Here is a 16,580-nt window from a genome sequence, read left to right as displayed (position 1 = left end):
TTTAGTATAGGGATTAGTAACAGTCTCCACTATATAAGGAGAGAAGCAACAGAGTTAAGTTCTAATAAACACTGAGTCTTGACTGTAATGGAAAGAGAGCTACTATAGTTTCTAGTCCTCCCCTTTCATATATCTATTTGAGAAAGGATGGAGAAGAAAGCAATAGCATTTGCGCTGAAATAATCTGTGTTGGAAAAGTACTCTGATTCGAAGTGATCATTTTGACACCTAGAAACCAAGAGTTTCAGTGGCTTTAAAGTAGTTATTTTTTGAATGATGCTGCTGAACAGGAGAAAGAAAATCCACTGCGCTTCATCACATTTGTGGTTATATCAGGTTTGCTCTACAATGTTAGAGTGAGAGAAACCTCATTTGGAGAAAAGATATAATGAGTAGTTAGAATTGTTTGCCATGCTTTATCATATAGCATTCAAATTAGAAATACTAGTGTTTTCACAGCAAGCAAATTGTGCCAAATATTCCAAATTATGTTCCTACCTTCAAGGACTGAAAATAGACAGAAGTCATTATTAGTGGAAAGTAAGTTACTATATTAATTTACATATTAGTCTATATTTATGCCAGACAAACTTCCCCCACGTTTGTGTGTGTGTAACTTGTTTGATACTTAGTTCAGTTACCGTTCTAACAAATTTGGATCTAAAAAAATTAAATAGAAAACAATGAAAGTTATATTTGTGTTATTACAGTTTTAGATTTTTTTTCAACCTGACAGAACCTGACATCTTTTTTCTTTTTTCTTTTTTTGTTGAGTGATCATCAGAAACAGAAAAGACAAATAAGGAAACTGATTTTGAATCAGGAAATTTTGCACGATTAATTGATTTTTCAACACAAGCCAATAGATAGTATAAGGTACAAATATGACATAAAGTAAAATCCAGGCCTTACATAGCTAAATGAAAAGTACTCTTTCAAAGTACTTTAATTATATCGAGAAGCTGTAAGGTTGTTGTTCCTCACAGAAGTTTTGGGTCTTTCACCTCTAGAGTATCACATTTGCCTGACCAGCTCTTCTTTTATCAGTTTTAAGTTTTGGGTTTCTGATAATATTTTATTTGAACCAAGGGCCGGCACCACAGAGCAGTAAGAGAGTTTGAAAACCATTTCTGTTTGTTGTACAATCCTGAAAACATCTTTGTATTAAAAAAAATTTTTTTTTCTATTAAGTTTATGTACACCTATTAATAAACCTTCAAACAATATAGAAATGTTAAACAATAAAAGTAGAGACATCCCTGGTGGTCCAGGGGTAAGACTCCGAGCTCCCAATGCAGGGGTCCCAGGTTCAATTCCTGGCCGGGGAAGTAGATCCTGCATGCATGTTGCAACAGTCCGCACACTGCAACTAAAGATCCTGCATGCCGCAACTAAGACCCGGGGCAACATACATACATACATAGATACATACATAGATACATATATACATACATAATACATACGTACATACATACACAAATACAACAGTGAAATGCATAGCAGCTCCTCTCCCCAGATAGCCACTGTTGTTGACACTGCAGTGTATGCCCTTGAACATCCTGTTTATTGGATGCACAGGCAGCCTTTGGCTGGGGGTTGGATGAGAAGTATGGGGGCAGTGGCCCACCTTGGTGCAGTAGCCAGGTCTGAGAGGACCCTTTCCTATTTCTACACAGGCCTCTTCCTCTTGATAGAGCAGTGGGAAGGCAAGAGACCTTCTCACACAACCTCATTTTAGAAGGTAGGATTGGAGTAAACGCCAAAAATGCAATTCCTTATTCCTCTGTTGGTTTGTGTTCCTTCTGCAAGACTGTTTACATCAAATAGACCTGTATGTAGTTACTTTTTTACTGTAGTTACTACAGTTTTTAAATCAAGAACTTTTTTAGATTAACATTTAGGGGAAACCAGAGGACTAAAGGGAATAACTTAAAAAAAAACTGTGTTCTTGAATTAGTCTCTTCATGGCTTATGTCTTTATATCAGTGATTTTTAAAGTGTGATCCTTAGTCTGACAATCTGTGGCATCTTAGAACTTGTTGGAAATGCAAATTTTCAGGCCTCACCTAGGTCTGCTGAATTGGAAACTCTGGACGTGAGGCCCAGCATCTGTATTTTAACAAGTCCTCCAGGTGATACTGATGCAGGATAAGGTTTGGGAACTACTGTGCTATATAAAGGCAAAGATTTAAAATTCTTTTTAACATGGTATTTCCCCTCTCATTCTCCATTCACTTTTACCCCAACCTAGAAATAATGCGGTTGTTGAGACATAACATCGTTTTCCTAAGTTCTGTGCTCTTTTATGTCTCTGCTATTTTTCTGTCTTGAATGTCATTGTCCACTGTTGTTCACATAGCAAATCTCTAATCATTTTTTAAAACTCTATTCCAGTGTAACTCACTGGAATGCCTCCCCTGACCCATAGATCCAGGTGGTCTTGACTCGTGCTTTTTGGAGCCCTGTGAGTACCTTGTTCACAGCACTTCACATTTGATTGCGGGGTTGGTTTACATGTCTCTCTCTTTTCCACATTATTGGGAATTCCTTGAGGAAAGGGATGCATCACTGACTTCTTTCTATCCCTGATACCTACTGGAATTTGTGGCATGTGCAGATGCTCAATACATATATGTTAGGTGAAGGATGAAGTGAAAACCAACAAAATAGTAGCTTCTCCAAGCTTGGGAATTACTGTAGGGCAAACTGGTGTTACAAGAAAGCTAAAGTGGCTGGGTGTGAATTCCACTGGTTGTTAGACAGCTATGTAATTTCTCTGATACTGTTTCCTACTATGTAAAGTTGGCATAATTCCCGCCTCACAGTTTTTTGTAGAGTTCCTGGCACACAGTTAGCTCTGAAAAATGGTGGCTAATAATAATCATAATATAATTAGTACCTTCTTGTGCATTTCAGTAATTTTAAGACTTTTATTATCCTACCTCAAAGTCATACTATATATAATTTTTCACTTATCTTTTAAAGTTATTTTACTCATCAGAACCGAAGAGCAGATAAATGTGATTGAATCAAACTATTTAATATTTTGTGGAGGAGAAGGTAAGAAAAATGAATCAAATATACTGGTGGCAAAAATTTTTGATCAGTGTGCACTTATGATGTAAGGAAGGTTGCTATATGGTAAATTTGCATAACTATACTTTTTAAAAAACAAGCAAAAATACATGTCTATTTTTCAAACTCCACTTATCAGACTACTACAAAAATTATTGACTCTGCCATGATTCCCAGGAATTTATTTTGTATTTTTTTACATTCACTTATAATGTGCTCTCTTATAAATCGTTGATCCTTATTTAGATCAAAACCAGATTCATATGCTCTTTAAATGGGTTGAGGGTTCAAAAAATTGCACCCATCATATATTGAGGGATTCTAGTATTTATATATTTTAGTAGAAAAATATAGAGCCTTTCCACTGAATCGTTTGCCTCAAATTATATAACACATATGAACAGTCCAGTACACTGGCACCAATATACATGTCTTGTTTCTAAGAGAACTGATCCATAAAAAAATAAGTGACAACAGACATAGAAAACAAATTTATGGTTACCAAAGGGGGAAGGAAGGTGAGGAGGGATAAATTAGGAATATGGGATTAACAGATACACACCACTATTTATAAAACCGATAAGCAACAAGGATTTACTATATGGCACAGGGAACTATACTCAATATCTTGTAATAACCTACAATGGAAAATAATCTGAAAAAAATATAACTGAATCACTTTGCTGTATACCAGAAACTAACACAATATTGTAAATCAATTATACTTCAAAAAAAAAAAAAGTGGCAAGATTGTGCCACTGTTGGCTCACTGTTAGCAGGTGGGGCTGTGGCCGCTTAAGTGGGTAGAGTTGAGGTTAGAGATCCAAATAGCCCGTCATTTTAGAGGTGAGGGCCTGGGGCCCAGAGAAACCACATGGTCTGAGCATGGTCTCACATCAAGTCATGGCTGGAACCAGAATCCAAATCTCTGTGGAGTCCTATTCTCTTGGCATGATGTTTTGAGGCAGTCATATTAACAAAGCCATTGTGCAGGAGCCACTTTGATAAACCATTTGATGCTAGGGACTTATGTGGCCTGAAAAAAATAATATGAAGCTGTCCTGTTTGGTTTTGTTTGTTTTAAATCAAGTGATCAGTTGCCTCATTCTTGACCTTTTACCCCATCTTCAGTTCTGAGAGTTAGGTTCTGATGGGCTGGGAGTTAGGAATGAGGTAAAGATCAGTGCAGGGTTCAGGGATTTGATGGGGTCAGGAGCATCTTTCTGTTCATTACTTCCTAATAGGCACAGCTCTTTTGACCTGGCCTCGTCAAAATAGCTGCTTTGAAACATCCCATTCAAAATGCCCCTTTGGACAAAGCGTAAGGATCTGAATGTTCTACTTCACTGAGGGCTCTTTGTATCAGCTCAGGTTTCCTCTCTGTATAGTATTAAAAGACCCATGACTTAAGCAAAGTTTTATCACTGGATATAAATGTTTGAGTCTGGGCTGCCACTCTAGGGTTTTATCCTCTTGATTTAGGGTGCTATCAAGTATTCTCTGGGGGAAATAACTGTAAAAGATGATCCAGATTTTAAAACCTCTTAAATATGCCATATTTTGACTGGATGTTCATTTTGGGGGGATGTTTAAGACAGAAGATTATAAAAAGAAAAAGGACAACAGTATTAAAACAGAAACATTCTATTATTATTAAAGTACAATCTATCATTGCATAGAAGCCAATACAGGGTAGATCCAGCCTGGTTCCATTCAAGGAATTTTACTAATGTGGCATAGGGATTTTGATACAGCACAACGGATATGTGAAGGATGCCACCATGGCAAGGGTTTAAAGGATATGATTTATTAAGTTATTTAGACATGAGTTATCTCAATAATGTCCTCTGTATATGACTATTTTCTCATTTGGGAGTTATGTTCCATTCCTGGGGACTGCCAGGAGGCAAGCCTGCTTGGCAGGTGAAACCAAGCACTGTCCAGCTGCTAGGCAGTGTGTCTCTGGTATATTCCATGTCTGAGTTTCTTTTCAAAGGTTGGCTAGAAAGAGTATCTGAGAAACAGCTTCAGAAGAGAGGGCTGATGACTCCCAAATAACTCTGGTGAAAGAATTGTGAACTTTATTGACTTTCTTTCTTCCTCTCTTTTTTGTCCTGTAAGTAAACTGTACCCATTCTTCCAGGTGAAATACTTTATCTGAGGTTAAGTGGAAACAAAATATCAAATGAAAAACTGCATCAGAGGAAAAATTGGGACCAGGACCACCAGAGCGTGGCCCTGCATGCTCACTGGTATCATTTTGCCCATCAGGGCTGAGCTCCATTTCTACAGCCTTTGAGAGGATTATTTTCTCTGTGCCAGTTCTTGGTAAATACTCAGATTCTAAGGGAAATTCAGATTATCCTAGATTAACCACATACACTCAGAGGAGCTAACGACTAAAAAGTACTCCTTGCTCATTGCAAAGTATCCAAGTTCCAGAAAGAGAAGTCTTCCAGGGCTCCTAAAGTAAAATCCCTTTCAGGATTTAAAAGCCACAGATAACAGAATTCTAAAGCAGCAGATATTGTTGTACTGCTTCAAAAATAGCTATTTAAGTAATTCAGCTAAAGTTATTCCTAAAGTGGATATCAGCAAACACCTGGAATGAAATAGAGATGGCATCTCAAAGTGAAATTAAATAATAAAAACACAAGTTAATCTGCAGCTTTTTTTCTTAGATCATAGTGCAAGTGAATTTCAAAAAGCTGATTAAATCCGATGTAATTTAGGTGGGAAGGAAAACAATGTACCATGTTTGCAAATGATCCTCAGCAAAGGCTGAAAAGGAAAAGCAAAATGAAGGAAAAAAAAACAAACTATGAATCAAATATACTTCCTTAAAAATTTTCCTTTATTAGTACTGGTCCATGTGGGAACACACACACACACACACACACACACACACACACACACACACACACACACACACACACACACACACACACACACACACACACACACACACACACACACACACACACACACACACACACACACACACACACACACACACACACACACACACACACACACACACACACACACACACACACACACACCCCTCAGTAGGAGTCAGGCTACTTTTGGGCCAGCCCCAGATTTGTGAATCCAGCCTAACACAGGTTCAGGTCAGCAGCCCTGATGTGAAATGTCCCAGTCACATGGGTCTCTGAGATTCAAGACAGTTCTGGGTCAGCTATTTCAACCTTTGTCAACCAGAGCTATCTTTGGACCCTACTGGAATAGAATCATATTTCTAAAAAATGCCTGGATTTAATCCTTTCTCTAGTGCATCTACTACATTGTAATGAACTAGAGTCAGATCAGATTTTCTGAAGTTTGCTCAAGCTAGACTTGCTTCTCTGGGGTTCTGTGTATCCAGTAGTGCACAAGTTGGGTTGACCCCTTTTTCATAACACTTACCATATTCACTTCCTCTGCCACCTCCCAAGCTCACTCTGTAATCAATTCAGAGCTAGGCGAGTGTTGAAACAACTTCCGAGGTTCAGGCTCCTTCCTCTGAACTGTCTTGTGCAGCTACCAGATTAGTATTCTTAACTACTGCTTTTTTTTTTTTTTAAATAAATTTATTTATTTTTGTTTTTGGCTACATTGGGTCTTCGTTGCTGCATGCAGGCTTTTTCTAGTTGCGGCGAGTGGGGGCTACTCTTCGTTGCGGTGTGCGGGCTTCTCATTGCGGTGGCTTCTCTTGTTGTGGAGCACGGCTGTAGGCCTGTGGGCTTCAGTAGTTGTGGCACGTGGGCTTCAGTAGTTGTGGCTCACGGGCTCTAGAGCGCAGGCTCAGTAGTTGTGGCGCATGGGCCCAGTTGCTCCGCAGCATCTTCCCGGACCAGGGCTTGAACCCGTGTCCCCCGCACTGGCAGGCGGATTCTCAACCACTGCACCACTGGGGAAGCCCAACGTAACTGCTTTCTGACAGTTCATTCTCCAGCTCAGAAACCTTTATTAGCTCCCCATAAATAAACAGCCTCCTTAGCCTAACATTTAATACCATCTACTTCCAACTAGCCTCTTCAGTCCTATTTCAAAATCCCCCATCGTGAATCCATCTCCATCTCCTTCTATTGTGCTTCTATTTGTGGGTGCTCCTCAGTCCCTTCCCTTGATATAGTTATTGAGCATCTGTGAGCTCGGGTGTTTCTAGGGGCTATAAATACTGCTGTGAACAGGGCTGACAAACCCCCTGCTCTCATGGAGCTTATACTCTAGTTCAGGGAGACAGATAATAAACAGATATGTAATATTTCAAATGTGAGAAGTTATGACAGATATGGAAAGGGTGGTGAGTTATAGCACAGGCACCTTCCCTGGTTGGCTCTACAATTTATCTAGCAGTAATCACGAGCTGTCTTGATTTTCATGGTTTTAGTTTCCAGCATGTGGGTCTGAGCGTGTGTGGGCTTGCTTAGTTTCAACAGGCAGAGCTCTTGCTTCTGGACCACGAGGACTGTGTCTTTCACCTCTTTGTAGCTCCCAAACCCTGTATCATCAGTGCTCTTATATGGGAGGCAGCATGTGTAGTGATCAAGAGAGCATGCATTCTGGGTCAGATCACTTGTGTGCAGGTGTTGGCTTTACTGCTCGCTGCCTCTGGAGTATGGCCTCTTTAACCTCTCTGTTCCTCAGTTTAGCTGTCTCTCAAATGAAGATGATGACATTATCTTCTTCATAAGGTTGTTGTGAGCATTTAATAAAGTGCTCAGCATAAAGATTGGCATCTATGGGTGTGTATGTGTGCATGTAAATGTATATAATATATAATAGAACTCAGTTGTTTACCACTGTTATTTTTGTTTGGATGAGGTTAACTTTAAATCCATATAAATATTTATACTTCTAAACAGAGAAGTAACCCTTAGAGAAAATAGAATACTATGTTTCCGTACAGTCTACTTAATTACCAACCAGATGGAGGAACATGAGCCCACGGGCTCTAGCTTTGAACAGTCAGACCCTTCTAAGTGGGTTCTGTTGTGTTAACTGCTTCTCTTGTGTTCAATTTGACAGTACAAGAAAACTTTACATATAAATTAATTATTTCTGCAGCTAAACTCTATGCTCTGAGTTTCAAACAAATAAGATGTGGAAATAAGTTAGAATTAATTATGATCATACACGTTTTCTTGGACATTTTATTATACATGAATTAGTGCCTAAATGTGACAGAGCAAATGTACTAATAAATTTTCATAAGCAGTTAGCATGACTGCATAATGAGGCAGTCCTTGTTTAGTAAATATTAATATCTTTGTTACTTGTTGAAATTTACATGGGCTTTTATAGGTGGTTACTTTAATAGTATATGTTTCCTGTTTGTTTATTGTTCAGACAAAAAGATGCAGGAAGTTACTGTTATGACAATGTTTATATTTTCATATGAATTTGAACTACACTATTAAAGGAATTGTCTTACGCTATGAATATACAGGATTTATATTTCCATAATACTTTGTGTATTGTAACCCTGAAAAAGGTTTTCTGTAAAAGTATGGTCAAGGTTTCTACTTTGGCAAAATAAGGGAAAGATAGCCCACCCTTGCTTCAGCAGTGTGATGGTGAATTTAGTAGCAGGTGAGTTTAGGTGCTACAGTTGTTCGCATGGTGTTAGACACAGCCGAGGGTTCAGTGGAACATGGAGCATGGTTTAGCTTTTGAGGTGGTTACACTCCTTGGGGATCAAGATATCTGCGAATTAAGGAACACTATAAGTCAGGTCACAATCAAAGGCCCAACTCTAAAGGTAATGGCAGCATCATCTGCTTTTAGCAGATCTGAGTATTCAGATCTGGGTTCCAATCTAGGTTCTGCTATTGGCTTATCGTGTTCCTAGAAATCATTCCACTTCTGACCCTTAGAGGGTACTTATTTCATTAAAATAAGAATATCACATAACTCATAGATTTTATGAGAGTAAATAAACCTAAACACGTAATTTAGTGCCTATCTTAAGCACTTAATGCTTATTTGCTAAATTAAAGATTACAAAACATACTGTTTCTGCTTGACTTTAGGGATTCAAAAAGCTGTTCTAGTATCCAAGCTAGTGGTTTTCATCCCTGGCTACATATTATAATCACCTGGGAAGCTTTTTAAAAGTCCTGATGCTGGACCTCTACTGCAGACTGAGTCATATTTTACGAAAGCAAGGTCTGGATATAGGTGTTTTTTTAAAAGCTCCCCAGGTGTTTCTGACTTTGAGCCAGTGTTGAGAAACATGGGTCTTAGCCATCTGAGAATCACATTTGTGTAGCTGTCTTACCTTACTTGAATATATTCTGAGATGCCCTTGAATGTCTTCCCTCCTTCACATCATAGTGCCCCGGGCCATGCTGTGTGCTTTGTCACCTGAACTTTGAGTTGTCTCTCTTCTCTAGTCTCCATTCTAGCAGTGTGTTTCTCTTTCAGTTAATCTGTTTGAACAGCCAGCACAGTTACAGTGATCCTAGAAAACAAATCTGAACATGTTACCGTCCTCCTTAAACACCTTGCCTAACTCTGTGGCCTATCAAATGCAGTCCTAACTTCTACATGGCCATTGGCAGCCTGGATCTAACCCACCTCAGGACGCCTGGGAAATTGTACTGTAACTTGTCAAGTCTGATAAATGCGGTCAGGTCAGAGGGGAGAAGCCCTTGTCGGAGGCAGATATTTGGGAGCCCATTCTCATCACAGTCGGACCAGCTCACAAACTTGGTGAATTTATTGATCTCTGGAACTCACTGTCCTTCCCTGTTTGGGAGAAAGAACAAGAAGAAATAGGGTTAGAAATAAATGGAAAGAAGGAATGATGTTAGACATTTTCTTAGTCCATTTATGCTGTTATGACAAAATACCAGAGACCGAGTGCTTTAAACAACAGAAATTTATTTCTTACAGTTCTGGAGGCTGGGAAGTCCAAGATCAAGGTGCCAGCTGATTCAGTGTCTGGAATGGACTGCTACCTGGTTCATAGATGTCTTTTCGCTGTGTCTTCTCATGGTGGAAGTGGGGTGTGAGCTCTCTGGGGTCTCTTTTATTTTATTTTTTATTTATTTATTTATTTTTTTAACATCTTTATTGGAGTATAATTGCTTTACAATGGTGTGTTAGTTTCTGCTTTATAACAAAGTGAATCAGTTATACATATACATATGTTCCCATATCTCTTCCCTCTTGTGTCTCCCTCCCTCCCACCCTCCCTATCCCACCCCTCTAGGTGGTCACAAAGCACCGAGCTGATCTCCCTGTGCTATGCGGCTGCTTCCTTCTAGCTATCTATTTTACGTTTGGTAGTGTATATATGTCCATGCCACTCTCTCACCCTGTCACATCTTACCCTTCCCCCTCCCCGTATCCTCAAGTCCATTCTCTAGTAAGTCTGGGGTCTCTTTTAGAAGGACACCAATCCCATTAGCCTTCATGACCCAATCACTTCCCAAAGGCCTCACAGCCCAGTACCGTCACATTGGGGATTAGGTTTCAAAATATTAATTTTGGGGGGATGCAAACATTCAAGCTATAGCACACACTAAAAACATTAACGCTTTTGTGTGAAAAATGCTGGAATGGAGTATCTGCTCAAAAGAATCTAAAAAAGTGGGTACATGTATATGTATAACTGACTCACTTTACTGTACACCTGAAACTAACACAACATTGTAAGTCAACTATACTCCAATAAAAATTTTAAAAATCTCATTAGAAATTCAGATCTCAACTCCCATGTCCGTTCCTCAGAGAAGCATCCCCTGAAGTCTTAGACAAAGACTGTCCTTCTGCTGTTACAAGCCCTGTACATCATCCCTCCACAACTGTTACCACCTGTGTAATGGCTTACCTGAATCTTTGTGATTATTTCCTTGTCTGTCTCCCAACCCCACTGCGAGCACATTGGGCGCAGAGGACTTGACCAGCTTTCAGCGAGTGTCTGCGGGGCCGAGGCTGGCGTGGGATAGGTGATGAATGTCCTGGTGGGTGACCGTCGGATTGGCAGGTGGAGAGAATGATCAAACAATTGGCACTTATAGATGGCGGGGAAATGTGAAATAGAGAAGGCTTGTGGGGAGGGGCAGTTTCCTCCTCCCCCGGGGGGTCCCCACTCCCTTTCAGGGTCTCTTTAGCACTCCCCTGGTTCTACTAAAACGGGCCCTGGGCGTCCAGATGTGTAGGCTCTGGCTCTGTTTCGAGCACATCGAGCTGTGGAGTTCGAGGGGGCCGTGCCACTTGTAGCTACAAGGTTTGGCCCAACCTTTTCTTCACTATGGATCTGATTCCTTTTCCTGTATACTGTGAGCACTCGGAAGGGTTTTGTCTGGACTTGGGCTGTCTATAGCCATTCACTACACGTGGCTCTTGAGCACTCGAATATGCCTTGGTTGAATTAGATGTGCTGTAAGATACACACCAGATTTTGAAGATTTAGAATAAAAAAAATATATATATAAGTCTTGTTTTTTATCTTGATTACATATTGAAATGATGCTATTATAAATATATTGAATTAAATAAGGTATAAGATTAAAGTTAATTTCACCTGTCTTTAGTTTTTCTAATGTAGCTTCTTAGAATTTTAAAGTTATGTGTGTGGCTCACATATTTCTAATGGTCAGCTCTGGTCTAGAAACTCTGTTTCTTACATAATAAAGAATGAGTTTACCTGCTTTTTATTTGCTCAAGCACGTATGAAAACGAGCATTTCCAAGCGGTATGAAATGACCAGCGTTACCAGACCAGCCAGAACAAAAACACATTTTAAGGGCCGTCATTTTGTTCTCCTAGTCCTGTAGTTCAAGGTGCAATTTCTATTAGATGATTTGAAATATGAGACTAACTTTTGCAGACATTTCCTTCCGCTCTGTGAGCAGTCTTGCGGTAGGGACTAAAGATGGGAGCATCTCCAGGCTGGCAGAAAGGGACATGTTCTACTCCACCGTTAGATCTGTCATCCTGGCATTGCCTGTTTGTTCCTGAACTCCATGTGATTTCAGCCTTTAAAGTGGGAATAGCCATGGGGGCAGCATGCAGGAAGCAGAGATCTCTGCGTGACTTTGAAAAAGTGAGCTGGGTTTGGAAAATATGTTAACTTTGACCCAGCTGAATGATTTGTAGGCAGCTTTGAAAATTCATTCTATTTTCCAAGCCCCTTAAGTCACATAGAACTCTCCCAGTCTATTTTTGATCTCATAAACAACCTGTCCTCTGGCCTGATACTAACACATAGGACACATCTGTTTAAAGTGAGTTGTGTGAAAGCCACAGTGGGTTCTTAGTGAGCTGGTAATAACACTGCTACCACCTCAAGTGCTGAGCTAGAGTCATGACTATAATTGTACAGTGAGTAATCAGTGTTTACCTACAGGGCCCATAACTAGATTCCCTTTTGTAGTAGTGAAGATATTAAAAGCGCCACATGAATTTTGTAGATTGTATCTCTACTCTGTGTAAAGGCAGGGAATGATTTGCAAATATGATTACGTTTTCAAACTGAAGTATTTCTTTTTAGTTGCCTACAAAAAGTTGAATTCTTTATTGTGTACTAACTTCAACACATCCTCACAGACCAGTGTAAATTTAGCAGAAGCAGTATTTATGTTTGTTCTGATTTCTAACTAGAGAGTTGTGCTTCCAGACACCTAACTCTGCACTGATGAATTTCAGGTTTCATCTGCTTTGGTATTTGGACCCAGGGGATGGTTAGAACAGTGTGTAAGAAAAGTTGTAACTTCTTTTTACTTGGTGTGAGAAAATCAGCGTTGCTGGTACCAGTTTGATTTTATCCTGCCTGCTCTTTAGTCTGAAAGTGTTCATTTTGAAACCACCTCTGTGAATTTTAGTAAAAAGGATTTTATGATCTGCTAGAATTTACATGTATGGAGTAAATTCTAGAATCTGTCTGGGTCACAGCAGGCAAGGTGGTTGTATGGGGCTGAACAGGAGATGTGGGGAGAGTTGGTGGCAGGGGAAGGCTGGAAGGGGGTGGGGAGCAGATCCAATCAACTGAAGGCTCTGAGTGTACTGCTGAATAATCTGATCTCTGCATGAGGGCTAACATTTAAGAATTTTAAGGTGGGCAGAGTGGTGATGGTGGTGTGCTCAGACTGACAGTTTTGAAATGTCATACAACCTCTATGGTAGCCACGTAGAAGATGAAGGAAGTGAAATTGAAGGCATGGAGATGAATTGGAAGGCTTTTCCAGTGATTGAGGCAAGAGATAGAGAGGACCTGGACTAAGGCAGAAACACAGGAAGAGAGAAGGAGTTGGATCTGAGAGACGTTTAAAAGGGTGAATTGGTAGGATGGGGTATGAAGGGGAAGTGCCTGTCTAGAAAGTTTCCTGGCTGCCTGGGCAGGTGAGGGAGAGGAGTGAGACTGTGGGCTCATTGGGAATAGGGAGCAGAAACAGGTTTGAAGGAAAGATGCTCTATTTTGGGTCTTCAGGGGCCAAGTGTGGAGGCCGAGAACGCAAAGACAGCAAGACCACAACGGTGTTGAAGTGCCTCATGAGACAAGTGCTGGTCTGTTTGGTTTAGAAAAACTTTGCTTAATGACCTCTCTCTTAGAACCTGAAAGCTATTCACCATCAACCAAATAAGGAAAATATTATTCAGGAAATGGCAACTACAGAGAGCTTCTCAGAGAGTAAGGGGCAAGTGTTCTCACTGGAGCAAGTGATGAGGGAGGGGGTGGAGCCAGAGCCTGGTGGTTCTCACTCATCAGACCTCTTTTAACCTGCAGAGAGTCTGGGAAATTCCCTGTTGCCCTTCAAGAAGCAGCCCAGGGTCACCTCTTCTAAAGAGCCTTTTGAGCCTCTCTGACTTTGTCCTTCAGGCTGAGGGGGACAGCTGGCCTTGCTCGCTCCTCTGGGCTATGGATGTACTTTGTGATACTAGGTCTGTGTTTCCACTATCCACCCTTGTGGTCTTTCCCAACAGATGGTGGGTTTTTGAGAGTAGGAATTATATAGTCTCCATTTTGCTATCCTCAGTATAACAAAACGGAGTTTATCAGGTGTATCTAGCCCATAGTGAGTGTTGCATAGATGTTCCCTGAGTAAATGCAGGAGATTCATGGGCAGGATGGTGAGTTGGAAAGAGCAGTAGCCTGGGTAGAGGAGAAGGCACCTGGGTTCTGGTACCAATTCTGTTGCTCTCGGTTCTTTGACCTTGGACAAGCTAGTTAATTTTTCTGGGCCTTGGTTTTATTATAGGCAAAGAAGGAGATGGAATGAGAATCTAGGAAATCCATGAATGGTCTTCAAGAGGTCCCTGGATTTCTTGAGATGAAATGCAGAATTGTGTATACTTATATGTCTATGTGTATCTGTGTATTAGTATATACAGCCTTCCCCCCACCCCACCGAGGAAAGGACCAAGAACTTTCATCAGCCTCTCAAAGAATCACTTGAATAAAATGTGGGGATGGCTCTAGAATTTCTGTATAGGATGGAGTTGGGAGGGATCGTCATATGGTTGGGGGTGGGGATTCAGCTAAAGGACTTGTCCTGAAATTGTCGTTAAATGACAGACACACTCTAGTTACATAGATTTTTTTTTTAAAATTATTTATTTATTTATTTTTGGCTGCGTTGGGTCCTCGTTTCTGCGCGAGGGCTTTCTCCAGTTGCGGCAAGCGGGGGCCGCTCCTCATCGCGGTGCGCAGGCCTCTCACTATCGCGGCCTCTTCCTGTTGCGGAACACAGGCTCCAGACGCGCAGGCTCAGTAGTTGTGGCTCATGGGCCTAGTTGCTCCGCGGCACATGGGATCTTCCCAGACCAGGGCCTGAACCCGTGTCCCCTGCATCGGCAGGCAGACTCTCAACCACTGCGCCACCAGGGAAGCCCTAGATTTTTATATTTATTGGAGGCAGTGAGGTGTGGAGAGGATGGGGACTGTGGGGCGATGTGTGCTGAAGCTTCTCTGAGCCCATCTCTTTGTACTGTCAGTTCTTAGAGCTCTTGTATGAGCTGGATGTGATTCTGGTCGTTACTAGTGTTATGTCTTCCCGAGCAGACTAGGCGTGGAACGTTTGTTTGTTTTTTACTAAAATTCACTGTAGCAAGGTCAAATGCAATTGTTTTTAGGCTGTTAGACATACTTTGGTATGACAGGAGTTTATATTTTTTATTTGATTATTTTGATTAAACATTAATTACACGGAAGCAGAAAATGAATACTAAATAAAAGAAAAACATTCATTGTCAACAGTCCTCATTTTTAAAAAGCATAGTGTTACAATTAGACAAGCTTAGCAACTGTTGGCAACTATTAACAAACGCTAGCCATCAAGTACTGGAATGTACAACATAATTTATTAAATGTATTCCCAGCCATTAGAAAGCTTTCTTTTGTATCCTATGATAACTTGAGGTAGACGTCACATGTTATTTTCTGAAGTGCTTTGCAAAGACCAAATCTTACTTTACCAATGATGATGGTGGCAACAATGGCATTAGGAAATAGCCGTAGAAGTACAGGACATTCTTCTGTGGTTACCCAGCTAGTGAGAGGTGGAGTTGGGATGTGAATCCAGAAAATTTGAGTCTTAAGCTTGCATCCTAACCAGTCTAGTATATGACTTTCCTAAAGAGAGGTTCTTTTTCTCTATAGAGCTTTACTTTTGAAGCCTCAAAATAATACATACAGAATAATTCTTGCATTTATGATCAGTATCAAGGTCTGCACAAACTGTAATTTGGACCACTTAAACCCATATAGATACTCTACTCTTTTGAACAATGCAAATGAGTTTCCCATAGTTCATAATCTTCTTGATACAGAAGTAATGTTTTATTCATCTTATCTGGTTGTACTGCTTTGTTTTACCCACAGAAGAAGTGCTAGGGATGTTTTTCGACAGCCTTCTACAGTATTCAAAGCAACAACCAGCTATTTTAGGAAAGATGTAAACATACTGCTAGAGATGACACTGAGCTGCAGTGTATCCTAATGGAGTAATTTGCTGTGTGAGATTAGAATTGCAAAGGAAATTAAGATAATGAGTTCTGTTGATTTCCTAGGAGAAGGTGAGATATATTGTTAGCCTGAAACTCACCATCTGGTTGGATTTAGAGTTAGGCTTCATTGGCAGAGAATCAGATGCCTGGGTAATACCAGGTCTCTGGGCTGCTTCTGGTTGCACCCAGTCTAGTCTACAGGCCTGTCCTTCTGTCTGAATTACTCAGCCCAGCACTCCCAGGCCCACACTTCCAAATACGTCCTCTAGGGCTTGGGTTTTTCCTCCATGAACCCACAGGGCACTTGCTCTGAGCCTGTAGGAACCATGATGCAGCATTCCTGCCCATCGCTTCAGCTGCTAGTTGGTAGCTTCGTGCTGTGGTGCTGCAATGCTGCAGACCGTTCTTGAACTGCCAAGCTTGTCTGGTGCTTGGGACTCAAGCCTGAAGCCACCTGATTGCCCTTTTCGAACCTATCTTCCTGGAAGAAGCACTTCCCCAGGAACTCCTATTGAATCCAGAGCCCTGTTCAGGAATCTTTATAGCCT

At 40.7% G+C, this 16,580-nt stretch overlaps 1 protein-coding gene across 1 annotated transcript in view; it reads left to right on the top strand.

Moving 5' to 3' along the window:
* Positions 1-16,580, top strand: part of VAV3 (vav guanine nucleotide exchange factor 3) — a 386,424-nt gene that overhangs the window by 154,780 nt on the left and 215,064 nt on the right. The gene's annotated exons all lie outside the window — the stretch shown is intronic.

This window comes from Eschrichtius robustus, chromosome 3 (assembly GCF_028021215.1).
Source record: "Eschrichtius robustus isolate mEscRob2 chromosome 3, mEscRob2.pri, whole genome shotgun sequence".
NCBI classification, from domain to species: domain Eukaryota; kingdom Metazoa; phylum Chordata; class Mammalia; order Artiodactyla; family Eschrichtiidae; genus Eschrichtius; species Eschrichtius robustus.
Note: the sequence above shows the minus strand (reverse complement) of the source record. Positions and strands in the feature narration are given on the sequence as shown.